The following is a 13,693-nucleotide window of genomic DNA, read 5'->3' as shown; positions in this document are numbered from 1 at the left end:
TCCCGACACGTCTCCATTCATTGTGTTGAGCACTACGTGCAGTCTTTGATCACCGCTCCTCCTCCCTCCCGACACGTGTCCATTCATTGTGTTCAGCACTATGTGTAGTCTTTGATCACCGCTCCTCCTCCCTCCCGATACGTTTCCATTCATTGGCTACCACAGCCTGATAAGCTCTCCACCCCCCCTCTCCACCTCCGTTCAACTTGCTTATAAGGGATTACATCTTGAATCATTGCTTCACTTGATGCAGCTAATTCGGCTGTGACGGTCCCACCTGATGACGGAGACTTGTGTTGCCTCCGAAACGTCGTGAATTTTATTTTTGTTTTGTTTTATTTTACTTTCATTAATTTTAATGTTTTTACCTACGTGACTTTACCGAAAAAAAAAACCTGAGAACTATTAAGGGGTGTTAGCACCGTTTGTCAACAACATTAACATTTAATTCTCACCATATATTTTTTTTAAATTAAGTTTATGTTCCTTCATTTGTTTTCCACTACATCTTATCTTAAAGGAATTCATATACTGCCTTACAAAGAATTAACAACGGTACATATGAATGCAATGGTGGAGATGATGAGGTGAATGAAATAGATGAGAGGAAGCAATGGGCAAATCTGTAACCAAAAAATGTGGTGCTGCGTGCAAGTTTTAAATAATGGCACCGTGAATATGGCAGTTAAACAAAAACCACACTGCTACAAACATTTGGTACTTGATGCTGCTCAGAAGAGGGGGGGGGGAATGTGTAGGTCTTGAAATCCATGAGGAGAATTGTAAGGTTATAATAAAAATGGGTGCCTGGCCTCGGAGACCAGCCTTTAATTTAACTGCAGAGGGGAAAAAACATTTGAAAGATATACCAACAGTGATGGCAGTTGAGTACGCTACCTCTCTGAGATTAGGCAAGTGGTAGCAAATACAAGGTGAGTGTACAGAGCGAAATGATCGATATACAGTATCAATTAGTGGATCTTTCAGTTGAAATGTGGTTAATTCATTACGTTAAAAAAAACTTCTAAATAAGCGACGCGAAATACATATGAATGAACAAAAGCACCCTGTTGTTTGTAAAGGTCAGTAAAAAAAAGCATCAATGCTAATTACAATATCTTATGTTAGATACATTCACGGACTCAAAGTAAATACATCGACAAAATGATTAACGTCTTTGAGTGGGTTCGAGTATATGAATAAGTGTAACATCTGCTAAATATATCTAAAAATAACATTGTACATTTGTAATCCTGCAAATCTCCCAGAGGTAAGCTTTGTGCTACATATAAAATCTGTAATCTATAAACGTAAACGTTTCCATTTAGATGCCAGATACTTTTTTTCCTGTACTGCTCCACAATTTAGACTGAAAACTATTGCTCAAGTGTTATGAGCTCAAGCAACAGATGTTTCCATTGTCTCTGCTATGCTAGTGTGGAGATCCAGAAACAGCTAGTATTCCATCTTGCTAGGTATTCTGTTTGTAATACATTGTTTCAAGTGCTGCAGTCAACATTGCGAACACAGTTATTGAGGTTAAAAGGCAACAAACTAATGCCTGATGGATATTCATAATCACAAATCAGTGCTGAAACATGTCAACAAAGTGATATATCTTGCTTATGCTGCAAATGTATCTGTCCATCACTTGCAAACCCACGCATTGGTATTGAGATCTTGCTTTTAACTCCAGGCAGTCTATCATCCGTGATTAAAACAAGTTCTTAAGGCTAGCAAGTTGATGCTCTCAGCCTGACCACTCATGACTGTACAAAGATAAAAACAATAACAATAGATATGCTACTGATTTAGCTAATTTTCAAATCTAAAAATCACAAATATCGTTTGTACTGTCGTGCGACAATCTCACTGCAAAGCCAATGAGAAAGTTTTCCCCCTCCCGTGTAAAGGAGCAAAAAGGCCAATTGGAGGATCGTTGTTAGAACTGCTTCGAAAATATCTTCAATGGCTCATTCTTTCACACATGGGAGATGCTGTTGTGTGATATTACCAAATGGATTATTTGTATCAAAACATGATGCCAATCGTACATCGGGAATACAAATGGGGGGGGGAGATGAATACTATAACTATTCAAAATATTGAAATAATATAAAAGCATTACATGCAATATTATAAAAAATATTGTACCTTTGAAATTGCCCCATTCAATCTAACGTACAGATGTATATATGATGTGTATTTGATGATCGTTTGCCAGAAAAAAATATATGTTATGCTCCCTCATGTACCCAACGCCTTGCTGCTATATTCAATACATACAATTTCACTTGTTTGGTTAATTCTCAAGAAGGCCAAAGTAGGTGACTCCCTGAGGTAATGATTTATTTTTGGGGTGTGGAGGAATTTTAAAAGCAAACCATGCATGCAAAAATCATTATTTTCTATACATACTATATGTAGTAATTTTATGCAAAGGAAAACCCACGGATATTAATTCAATTCACAAAAGCTCAGCATTCGATTCACACACATTTAGACTGTTGCATCAATTTTGGATAATATCAGTGATTGAGATGGCGTTGATGTAATGATAACTTGATCTGTAGCAATGCATATCAAAACAACATTCTTTTTTACTCTATTAACGATTGAAACAGGAAGACTTATTCACAAGTCTGACAAATCGCCTGATTGTATTTACCAGTGGAAACATCGTACTCAAATTGTAAAGGTTGTGGGTGTGCTCAAGTAGTAACTAATTGGTACGTTTTGTGTACGTGACACACCTTACTAATTGGCTCTGTTGGGTGGTGGTGGGTTAGCGACACATTAATATTTACGCGATCTAATCCAAAAAAAGTAACATTATTGTGAATGTTGGTCGTGAAAGCCTACGTGTTAAACATTATTCTGTCACCTATAACTTAATAAAAACAAATGAACACACTTGACAGTAAATGTTTAAAGAGAGTTTCCACGATGAGAATTCTTTAAACAAATACAGTAACGCTGTTGAAAAAAAAATGTGTTGCTAAGGTTTAGGCATATTCCAAGCCCCCCCCCACCCTCTGTGGCAAAGGGTAAAATGCTTCACAGCTTTCCCTGAGGGTTCTGCCACATTTCACAGCCATTAGCAGAGATCAGTGAAGGGCTTGAGCACCCAATTTCCCAGAAAAGCCCTGTGGCTTGGCTCTCGGCCGTTGTGGTATTACAGCCACATTAAGCATCTGGAACAGGCAAAATAATACCAGGCTACCTCTTGGGAGGGAAGTGGGTGTTGGGGGGGTAGTTCGAGAGGGTCACTGGTATCGCCATTACGTTATGTGATTACGGCATTATCCATACATTAGCAGGGATAACAACAAACGCAAGCGTTTAACTCCTGGCTCTTAAGTTATTACCGTCACATTAAAGAGACCAAGAAGCAACATACTGCTGGCATCTTGTGCCTGAACGCCCAGGCGGCCGCTGGGTTCAATTTGCCGCGTCAATGCTCCTATCATTTTTTCTGTTAGGAGCTACCACTCAGCGTGGCAGACAAGGTTTATAGGGAACGCGAGCTTTACAGCTTCCAGTATGGGAGCTGGGAGATGAAAATGGCAGACTGGGGAGCCTTGGACAAATTTTTAAATGAGATGTTAGAAAGATTTAAAATAGCGTGGGCCGCTTTATGGTCTGGATCAATTTCCCAATAGCTAAAGATTTTAGACTAAGAACATGGAGTATAAAATAACTATATGCCGGACATAAAAGGATACATGCTTGTGGTTTTGAGACCCTTCAGATATTTGAATTTAATGATAAAACGTCCTTTTGTCAAATTCGGAAGAGTTTCTCAATTCGATCAAGGACATTGTGGTCATAATCTTCATTGCCGATGCCTTAGCTAATGGAAAATTCCAGAATCCTATTTCGGGATCCGGCTTAATTTACTAATAGTGACACGCACCTTATTGACCCTAAAAGGATAGATAGGCCTAGTCTCTCCCCAACTGGGATTTGAACCTGTAACCTGATTGCAAGTGAAGCATTCTAATATGTCCGAAATAAGATAAATATAGAGTCTGTACAAGTATAGACACACATATATACACACACAATATGTGGTTATGAAAGAAAAGTGCACTTCTCTTTTTGATATGGAAGCATGCAATTCCAATTTTGTGCGCTGAACAAATGTGTCCTGTGCGTTTAAGCGAGGCGAGACAATGCGTCAAAAAGTGCAGCTGTTTATCAAAGCTCTACAGAGCAACTCTATAGGACATAGCACCCAGTGGGACCCAGTACAGTGGACACAAGAGCGGCAAGTAATAACTATTGGATCAGGAGGATCATAGGCAGGCAAAGATATGAAGGCAGGGCTAAGGAAAGCACGGCTCTCGGCCTGTGGCCTCTTCCCAGTGGCATGTTTTGTCAAATAATGCAGCCTACGGTTTTTGATTTTTGTTTTGTTAAGTGGAAAAAAGCTGCACATATTTCAGTATTTATCCTTTACACGCATAATCGACCTAACAGTGTCCTTGTGTAGTTATGCACTGATTAGATACAGGGTGATGACCAACCTGGCCCCAATGTTGTGGAAGGTGTTGTATGGAAATTGCAGTGACACTGCAAGTCTGGCTACCTAATCTGGCCACATGCATGCAGTCACGAATGGCCAGATTCAAATTGTTGCTCGCAAAAACCGGCGTGAGTCTTTTGGCTCGGCGATTTTTTTTCTCTCATCTCCATTCAAGGTGACAACATAGGTTAAATGTGAATTGTGCTAGGCATATGAAGTGGGCTTGCCAACTCTATTGATCCACTCCAGAATGTGTTTTGTTTCCCTCCATGACAAATACGTACTGTCTTCTTGTTCTTCTTCGTACGGCCGCTGCTCCCCACGTTGCTATGGGTTCAGCTGAACTGGTCCCGCTCCTCCACTGATGGCCGTCAAAGGCCCCCTCCCTCTGCACCCTTCCTTCTCATCCCAGCCACTTTCCAAAGTCCCCTTTCATGTTGTCCTTCCATCTCGTCGTTGTTATTGCTCCCCTACCTACAATCTATCGTGAATGCGGCACGTGATGTACATCTTAATTGTTTATTACAATTAGACCAAAGTAGCTATTCAAAAAGAAAACATTCACATGTGAATAACTCCTGCTTAAACAAGCATTGGGGTGGTTCTTAAACCAGTGTTTACATCTCTGAGACGTGGTGAAGCTTCTAATTTTATTACAGAAATTATTATCTAAAAATTATTATCTAATCACTCTTAGCTGAGCCAACCCCTCGCAATAATTTAAACTCAACCCTTCTAATTTAGATTTAAGTAATCAAACCACGTGCATTAACGATATCAACGTCACGAAATGACATGGCCTGAGAGGAATTCTCCATTCAGAAACTCTTGTAACTAACAGTGTAGTGCACTAAGTCTGGGAACAGCCCTGTTAAACCATATTTTCGTTTATCTTCGAACTGGAACAAGACAACGTTATACATTAAATACGTAAATTGAATAGATATAAATTATTATATAAATTAGTTTTATATATTGATGTATAACTATACTGAGACCATTAATTCGTAGTGCACGGGAACCCAGTTTAATCAACGGTAACTGCCCAGATTTCCATCCAGGATCTCAGGAGTACAAGCTTGGTGCTTTAACATGGCATTTGTTCGCAGCGACTCCAGGCCACTGCCACAGTCCTCTGGCAGGAAGAACACCACTGGTCAGCAATGGTTTGGTAAAAGGGAGGCCCAGGATTGGTCCAATTGTCATTTAGCCACAGCTATTACCGATTATCGGCAATTGTTCTCATTAATATATATTTAAATGCAGCAATTTAATTAATGTTCAAACAATTGTTTATTGGACAGGAATAGCTTAAGTTTCATGGGGGGCCTGGGACTGTTAGAGTTTGAGGAACCTCTCTTGCTATTTTCAGTTCCTTCCCTTGAGCGTTTTACCACCCACCCATGGCCCAATGTCAAACACTCGAATTATCTCCCCTGAAGAATGCAGTTCTGGTTTTTAGATGTAATTTACGAATAGGAAAGCTAAATCAAAATGAAAATGAGCCAGTTGTAATTGTAATTTTGCCAGATAACTCAGTAGTAGCATGCATAGTGATGGATTTAATGATCAAATTACTGTAACTATTAGATTTATCATAGTGCTGCAGTATTGTATTTCAACCATTACAAAGCGATGTATATAGGGATGCCTCAAAATGCGAGGCACGAGGCTGCAGCTTCGAAAGCCACTGGGTTAATCCGGCCTAGTATAAGACTACTACTGTGTACCTCCATCTACATGCACTGTACACCTGAAGCTGAAAAAAGCAATATATTGCTGGCTTTAAGAAGTGTATCACTATTATAAGTGATGGATGAGCCTACACAAACTGTCTTTTTTTACAGATTGCCAAAAAGAAAGAAAGTTTTACATTAAAACTGAATTCATTTCCATAATTATGTATGCATATACTACCCAACCATGGTTTAGCTAAGACCTTCGGAAGAAAAAGGATTGAATTGAAGCACTTTATATTGTATATTATATGGAATTTAATGTGATTGACAAGACGACTTTGTCAAGTACGTATGTTGAACTTCTTTCGCATCGTACATAGCCAACCGTGATAATCGAAGGTGCGGGGGAAGGACAACAAACTAAACACAAAAAACAGATATACGTTTTCAATCTAGTACTGTCCTGTTTACCTGAACCCATTCACCACATTAGCTACCATATAATTATTTACATGATTTGGGTGTTATACGTTGACACATGTTACGCCACTTCGTTGAGCTATCATTTGTAGCCAGGTCGCTTCTGAAAAAGAACCTAACAACTCAGTGGGCTTTACTTGTTAAAATAAAAAATAGTTTAGTTTTATTTGTATTTTTGGGGGATTTGCTTACAGTGAGGGAAAAAGTATTTGATCCCCTGCTGATTTTGTACGTTTGCCCACTGACAAAGAAATGATTAGTCTATAATTTTAATGGTAGGTTTATTTGAACAGTGAGAGACAGAATAACAACAACAACAAAATCCAGAAAAACGCATGTCAAATATGTTATAAATTTATTTGCAATTTAATGAGGGAAATAAGTATTTGACCCCTCTGCAAAACATGACTTAGTACTTGGTGGCAAAACCCTTGTTGGCAATCACAGAGGTCAGACGTTTCTTGTAGTTGGCCACCAGGTTTGCACACATCTCAGGAGGGATTTTGTCCCACTCCTCTTTGCAGATCTTCTCCAGGTCATTAAGGTTTCGAGGCTGACGTTTGACAACTCGAACCTTCAGCTCCCTCCACAGATTTTCTATGAGATTAAGGTCTGGAGACTGACTAGGCCACTCCAGGACCTTAATGTGCTTCTTCTTGAGCCACTCCTTTGTTGCCTTGGCCGTGTGTTTTGGGTCATTGTCATTCTGGAATACCCATCCACGACCCATTTTCAATGCCCTGGTTGAGGGAAGGTGGTTCTCACCCAAGATTTGACAGTATATGGCTCCGTCCATCGTCCCTTTGATGCGGTGAAGTTGTCCTGACCCCTTAACAGAAAAACACCCCCAAAGCATAATGTTTCCACCTTCATGTTTGACGGTGGGGATGGTGTTCTTGGGGTCATAGGCAGCATTCCTCCTCCTCCAAACACGGCGAGTTGAGTTGATGCCAAAGAGCTCCATTTTGGTCTCATCTGACCACAACACTTTCACCCAGTTGTCCTCTGAATCATTCAGATGTTCATTGGCAAACTTCAGACGGGCATGTATATGTGCTTTCTTGAGCAGGGGGGCCTTGCGGGCGCTGCAGGTTTTCAGCTGCCTTGAGATCATTGACAAGATCCTCCCGTGTAGTTCTGGGCTGATTCCTCACTGTTCTCATGATCATTGCAACTCCACGAGGTGAGATCTTGCATGGAGCCCCAGGCCGAGGGAGATTGACAGTTCTTTTGTGTTTCTTCCATTTGCGAATAATCGCACCAACTGTTGTCACCTTCTCACCAAGCTGCTTGGCGATGGTCTTGTAGCCCATTCCAGCCTTGTGTAGGTCTACAATCTTGTCCCTGACATCCTTGGAGAGCTCTTTGATTGATTTCTTCTGTGAACAGGTGTCCTTTATACAGGTAACAAGCTGAGATTAGGAGCACTCCCTTTAAGAGTGTGCTCCTAATCTCAGCTCGTTACCTGTATAAAAGACACCTGGGAGCCAGAAATCTTTCTGATTGAGAGGGGGTCAAATACTTATTTCCCTCATTAAAATGCAAATCAATTTATAACATTTTTAACATGAGTTTTTCTGGATTTTGTTGTTGTTATTCTGTCACTCACTGTTCAAATAAACCTACCATTAAAATTATAGACTGATCATTTATTTGTCAGTGGGCAAACGTACAAAATCAGCAGGGGTTCAAATACTTTTTTCCCTCACTGTACCTTTCCTAGACTATGCATTCCTATCATGTTTTTGTATTATTTGTTGTTGTAACTTTATGACCCTCCTGAAAATCCTCCAGAATAAATAAATATTATGATTCTGAATATTGAGGTCATAGGACGCCTAGTTGCACCGAGAGCATTTCTCCTTTATTGTCAGCCAAGTTCAATCTACTGTTGGATGAAGTCCTCCCCAATATGTCAGCATATCTAATTGTCTGGCAATGCAATAGCTCCTACTGCATTTTGCCTGAAATACCTGGTGCTGGAATGCCTGAAAATAAACTCTGCCACAGAGTTCATTGTATTTGACTATAAGCCATGGTATTTGATTTTCATTTGCGACACAGATCTGCATAAATAAAACGTGGGAAAAAAGTATTGGTCAATTCAGTTTCGCCGACGACATAGTCAGATGTAACAACCAATGGACATTAACTAGAGGACATGTTTGAGGAACTTACAAAATAAGGCTGAAAATGTTGAGCTCATGATACATTTGAGAGATATCAGTGTCACAAAAGAAAGTTCGCTGAACAAAACAAAGTAATTGTTGGACCCCTCCAACAATTGTAAACCAAAGTGGAATACCTCGGGTAATAATTGAAGGTCGCTTGGGATAAAAAAAGATGATGAGGAAAGTGCTTATGGAAAAAAAATTTCTATAATGAAAAGCAAAATACTTATGTGCAAGAAGAAAGTTATACAATTTGAGTATATTACCCTCTGGCATCAATGAATAAGCATGGAAATACGAATACTTGGACCTGCACTCAGAGAAATAAATAGGTTCACATGAATTAGAGAACATACGAAGGTTAATGTTGCTGACCCACCCATACTGGACATCTTTGAAAAAAAGCTGCATAGCTTATCGGATTCCTCCAGTCTAACTAAAGATTCTAATTCCGATTCTGATGACATCGTTCAAAATGTCGCAAAAAGTAAGTTGGCTTTGGCAGGACATGTGACTGTAGGTGAAAGCCAATGGACAAAACTGGTGATGGAGTAGCAGCCAAAGGATAAATGCAACAGAAAGGATGACCACTGCAGAGATGGGGCATTGAAATTACCTCATGTGTAGGAGTGATATGGGTTGTGTTACAATGTAAGACCATGAGGAATAAAGACTCTGTAGACAGGCCTCTTTCCAGTAATAGATCGACTGTGGCTCGTGATAATTAAGACAGGCCATGAAAACATCACTTTTGCATTTGCTGAGTAACTTTACCATACCTGAGTACTAAAATGCTCGCCAAAAGGCAAGAGGTTAGAGTGATTCGCTCACAATTGGTTGAGTATCGACTCTGCAGGGTATGAGAATAAGTACCACGTTACATCATGGGACCTCCTTTGCAAGTACCAAAATATGAGAATAGGTTTTCCCCTTTTTTGCTGGCAACAAAACAGGTGTTAAGATGTTAAAACAACCAAACTGAAACCTTTTACAAGGAATCATGGCTGCATTAACCACAATACTTGTGGTCAGAATGCAAACAAAAAACACTCTGATAATATATGCATTATATTTCGATTTAAAGCTTTCGTGACTGCAGGGATTCATCTTCTTGGTTCTTTCGATAAAGTCACGTAGAAGGGAAATAATAAAATAATAAAAATAAACCAATTAAATAATTCTCACGACGTTTCGGCCACAACGCAAGCAGCCATCCTCAGGTGAAGAACAGGTCAGACGCTGTCTTTCCGACAGACCTGTTCTTCACCTGAGGACGGCTGCTTGCGTTGTGGCCGAAACGTCGTGAGAATTATTTAATTACGTTTTATTTTTATTATTTTATTATTTCCCTTCTACGTGACTTTATCGAAAGAACCAAGAAGATGAATCCCTGCAGTCACGAAAGCTTTAAATCGAAATATAATGCCTATATTATCAGAGTATGTTTCTTGTTTGCATTCTGACCACAAGTATTGTGGTTAATGCAGACATGATTCCTTGTAAAAGGTTTCAGTTTGGTTGTTTTAACATCTTAACACCTGTTTTGTTGCCAGCAAAAAAGGGGAAAACCTATTCTCATATTTTGGTATATATGCATTGTCTTTGAAACTGATTGGTCCACACCAGAGACAGCTTTCTTCGTCTCAAAAGGTGTTAGACCAGAGGACGTGCTCTGGACGTTGTAGTAACTCAACAGTGGTCATGGCCCTAGTAATAGTGGCTCCTGTTCAAAGGAATGTGGAACTTCATGTTTGATTCAGCAGTGAGACACTGACTTTTTAACTTGACAGAAAAAACAAAGAGGATTGTTATTTATTCATTCACGTTTTATACTCTGCTAAGTAATATTCAGTGGCGCAATTGGGCATTCATTATTAAGGGTACGCTTTCAATGAGCAGGGGTTTGAAGGATTCAGAGTATGTCTCAGGGGTGTTTTGTTATAAAAAAAATATAGTACGGATAGTTGTATATTTATTTGTACACACCTGTAGCAAGGGAATTAGGAAGGCACATCTAGCCAAACACCAACTCTGGAATGTATTTATCATATGCATATGGCTGGTATTTAAACAAGTAATCAATTCCCCGTTTAATATTAATTGGAATAGCGGCGGGGTACTCTGCAACATAACCTGTTTCAGTACTCAAGACGGTAATGTAACTGATTACATGATAGATATTTAAATGTATCCCTAATGTGTCATATATTGCTGCCGATCATTTAATTCCCCTGAGAAAATGCAAGATGCATATTCAATTTCTGCATGCCTTAAATGATATTAACTTGACTATTTAACATTTTACGCGCATTCAATTATTGAAACTATTACAGAATTTGTTTTACCTGAAAACCAATGTATTGTAAAGAGTAATCATAATCATCAGCCATGTTTTATCCACAGCCGGAAATTAAATGTCCTGTTCTGTAATAATCCGATTCAAAAAGTACATTAAAGTAGTCCTGGTATTTCGGGATGTATGTTTCCAGTCCAATTTTACTCCATCAGGATGCAAATCCAACTCCAAACTGATTAGATCCACGATTCCACAGCCATAATTAAACTAAATGAAAAATCCTATTTATTAATTATTTTACCAGGTAAAACCAACTGAGATAAATAGCTCTTTTTCAGAAGCAACCTGGCCACAAATGTTAGCTCAACAATGTGGCTTATCATGTGGAAATTTACAGCAGCATTACTCTTTGGTTCTTTCGGTAAAGCAGCATGTTTCTAAATGTGGATGGAAAAACCAGAGTACCCGGAGAAAATCCACACAACGACGGGGAGAACATTGAAACTCCAAATATACAGGCATCAGTCTGGATCGAAAACACGACTACCTACATACCAGGCGAGGGAGTTGACATCTCGCCACCACACAATAGCCATGGTTGGTTGGCCTGGATCACATTTTAATTTTGTAGAAATGCATTTCGCAATACCGTAAGACTTAAATAACAATACCAACAATATCAGCCACAATCTTGATTTGAAGCCACATTTAAGTTGACAAAATTATAAAGTAGGTTTACTATTAAACATTCCTTGCTTCTCAGTATATCTACCAGACCTTTAACTTTGCATTGACTAAAATAATGTTTTATACACGTGTAAAACAATGCATTTGAGAATTGACCATTTGCAATGAATAGAAACATGTATGTGATCGCATCATCGAAACCCTGCAGCCACTATCGATTAAATATGGTAAAAAATCAAATTCAATCAAGTTAAAAGCTGTTATTGATTTGGTCACATTCCGATCCATGCTCAGTTGATCCAATTATCTGATCTGATTCCAAATTGAATCAATGATACACCCACATGGTTTATGTAATGCGTGTCATTACAGTATCCAGCATTGGGTGTCAAGATCCACGGAAGAAAGTGAATCAACCATGCTCTCGGCAAAAGAGACACTTTGAACAAATATAAACCAACATAACCAGCCAGGGGCACATAAAAGACAACTTTGATTACAGAGTGTTATGCAAACAAAGACGAACAAGCAAGCATGAAAGTTACTCGTTTGTCCCCTGGAGAGATGCGTGTAATCAAAAGTGCACCATCTGCTTGCTTGCAGATGTTAAACTCCCACACCTTTCACTCGAGCCAGCCAATGCTGCAGTATGAGATGATCAAATTGAATTTTGAAATTTCAATGTGAATACTTAATATACCTCCAAATGCAGCTGTCTCATTGTAAACGTAGTAAATTTCCATCGAGGGAATCACACACACACACTGCTATATATGTATGATAGGCAAAGAGGATGCGGTATATGAATGGCAATGTCACAGAATATAACACACATTTTAAATATGCACATACACACACCACAAATGAAGTGCAGATCAGAAACAAAGATCCCCGTATAGCCAGAACAGACTGTTGTTAGCGAGGAGTATCTATGAAGGCCGGCACAGCACACGAGGGGGTGGGTGGCCAACACCATGCCCGACCGCCTTTGTCTCCCTAGTGGGGATGTTTAAACACCACACCAGGTTTAAGGCAGAGTCGACCTAGGGGAGGCCCAGGACCGGTTCAGATAATCGTCACTGGTGTTGGCCGCGAGCGAGAATCGTACTCGGGTCGCCGGGTTCATAGCGCAGTGCGCTAACCGCTACACTACCGCTCCCCACCCAGACACATGCACTCATAAGTCTTTGGTAGGAAACCAATTGAAACTTCTAAAATGGTTATTTGGTGTAAATGTGGTTGAGAATTGTAATCCCGCTTATTCACAAAGGCAGTCATTAATGCACATGCCCCTACAATTTTTTTTTTCTCATGCGTGGCACTCAAACGCACAGTGGTGGATTGATGGGAGATGATGGAGAAGCAATTTTGGGAAGATGATCGGCTCAGGGGGCGACGCATACAGCACTTCGTAGGTGACTAATGCGTTGCTTTGCAAGGTTACATTGTTCGCTCCTTTACGGCCTGACATTCGGATATACAAAATCTAGTTCTGTGGGTGTGCTAAGACGATAGGATGTGGTTCGTTTTGCACCCCCGAGGTAAAATGCTAGGTTTGTAATTTTGCATGTTTGCAGGTAATAGTTTTTTTTTTATGAACCCGACATTATCACGACTTAACATCACACATGATAGTTTATCTGATTAAAAAATATATAATAAGTATTTGTCCTGACATTTTCTGCTTGTAATATAGATATTCAACTGGGTAGCAGCACTGTGGTTAGAGTGATGGACTTTCAATCAGAAGGTTTGGAGTTGTCAGGAGACTGCTCAAGACTGTTAACTCATCAGTACCCCTCCGTTGGGAGTCAACAGTGTTTGTTGCACAGCAAGACTGTGCCACACCACA

Source organism: Lampetra planeri, chromosome 4, assembly GCF_965212315.1.
Source record: "Lampetra planeri chromosome 4, kcLamPlan1.2.h2, whole genome shotgun sequence".
NCBI lineage: Eukaryota > Metazoa > Chordata > Hyperoartia > Petromyzontiformes > Petromyzontidae > Lampetra > Lampetra planeri.
Note: the sequence above shows the minus strand (reverse complement) of the source record.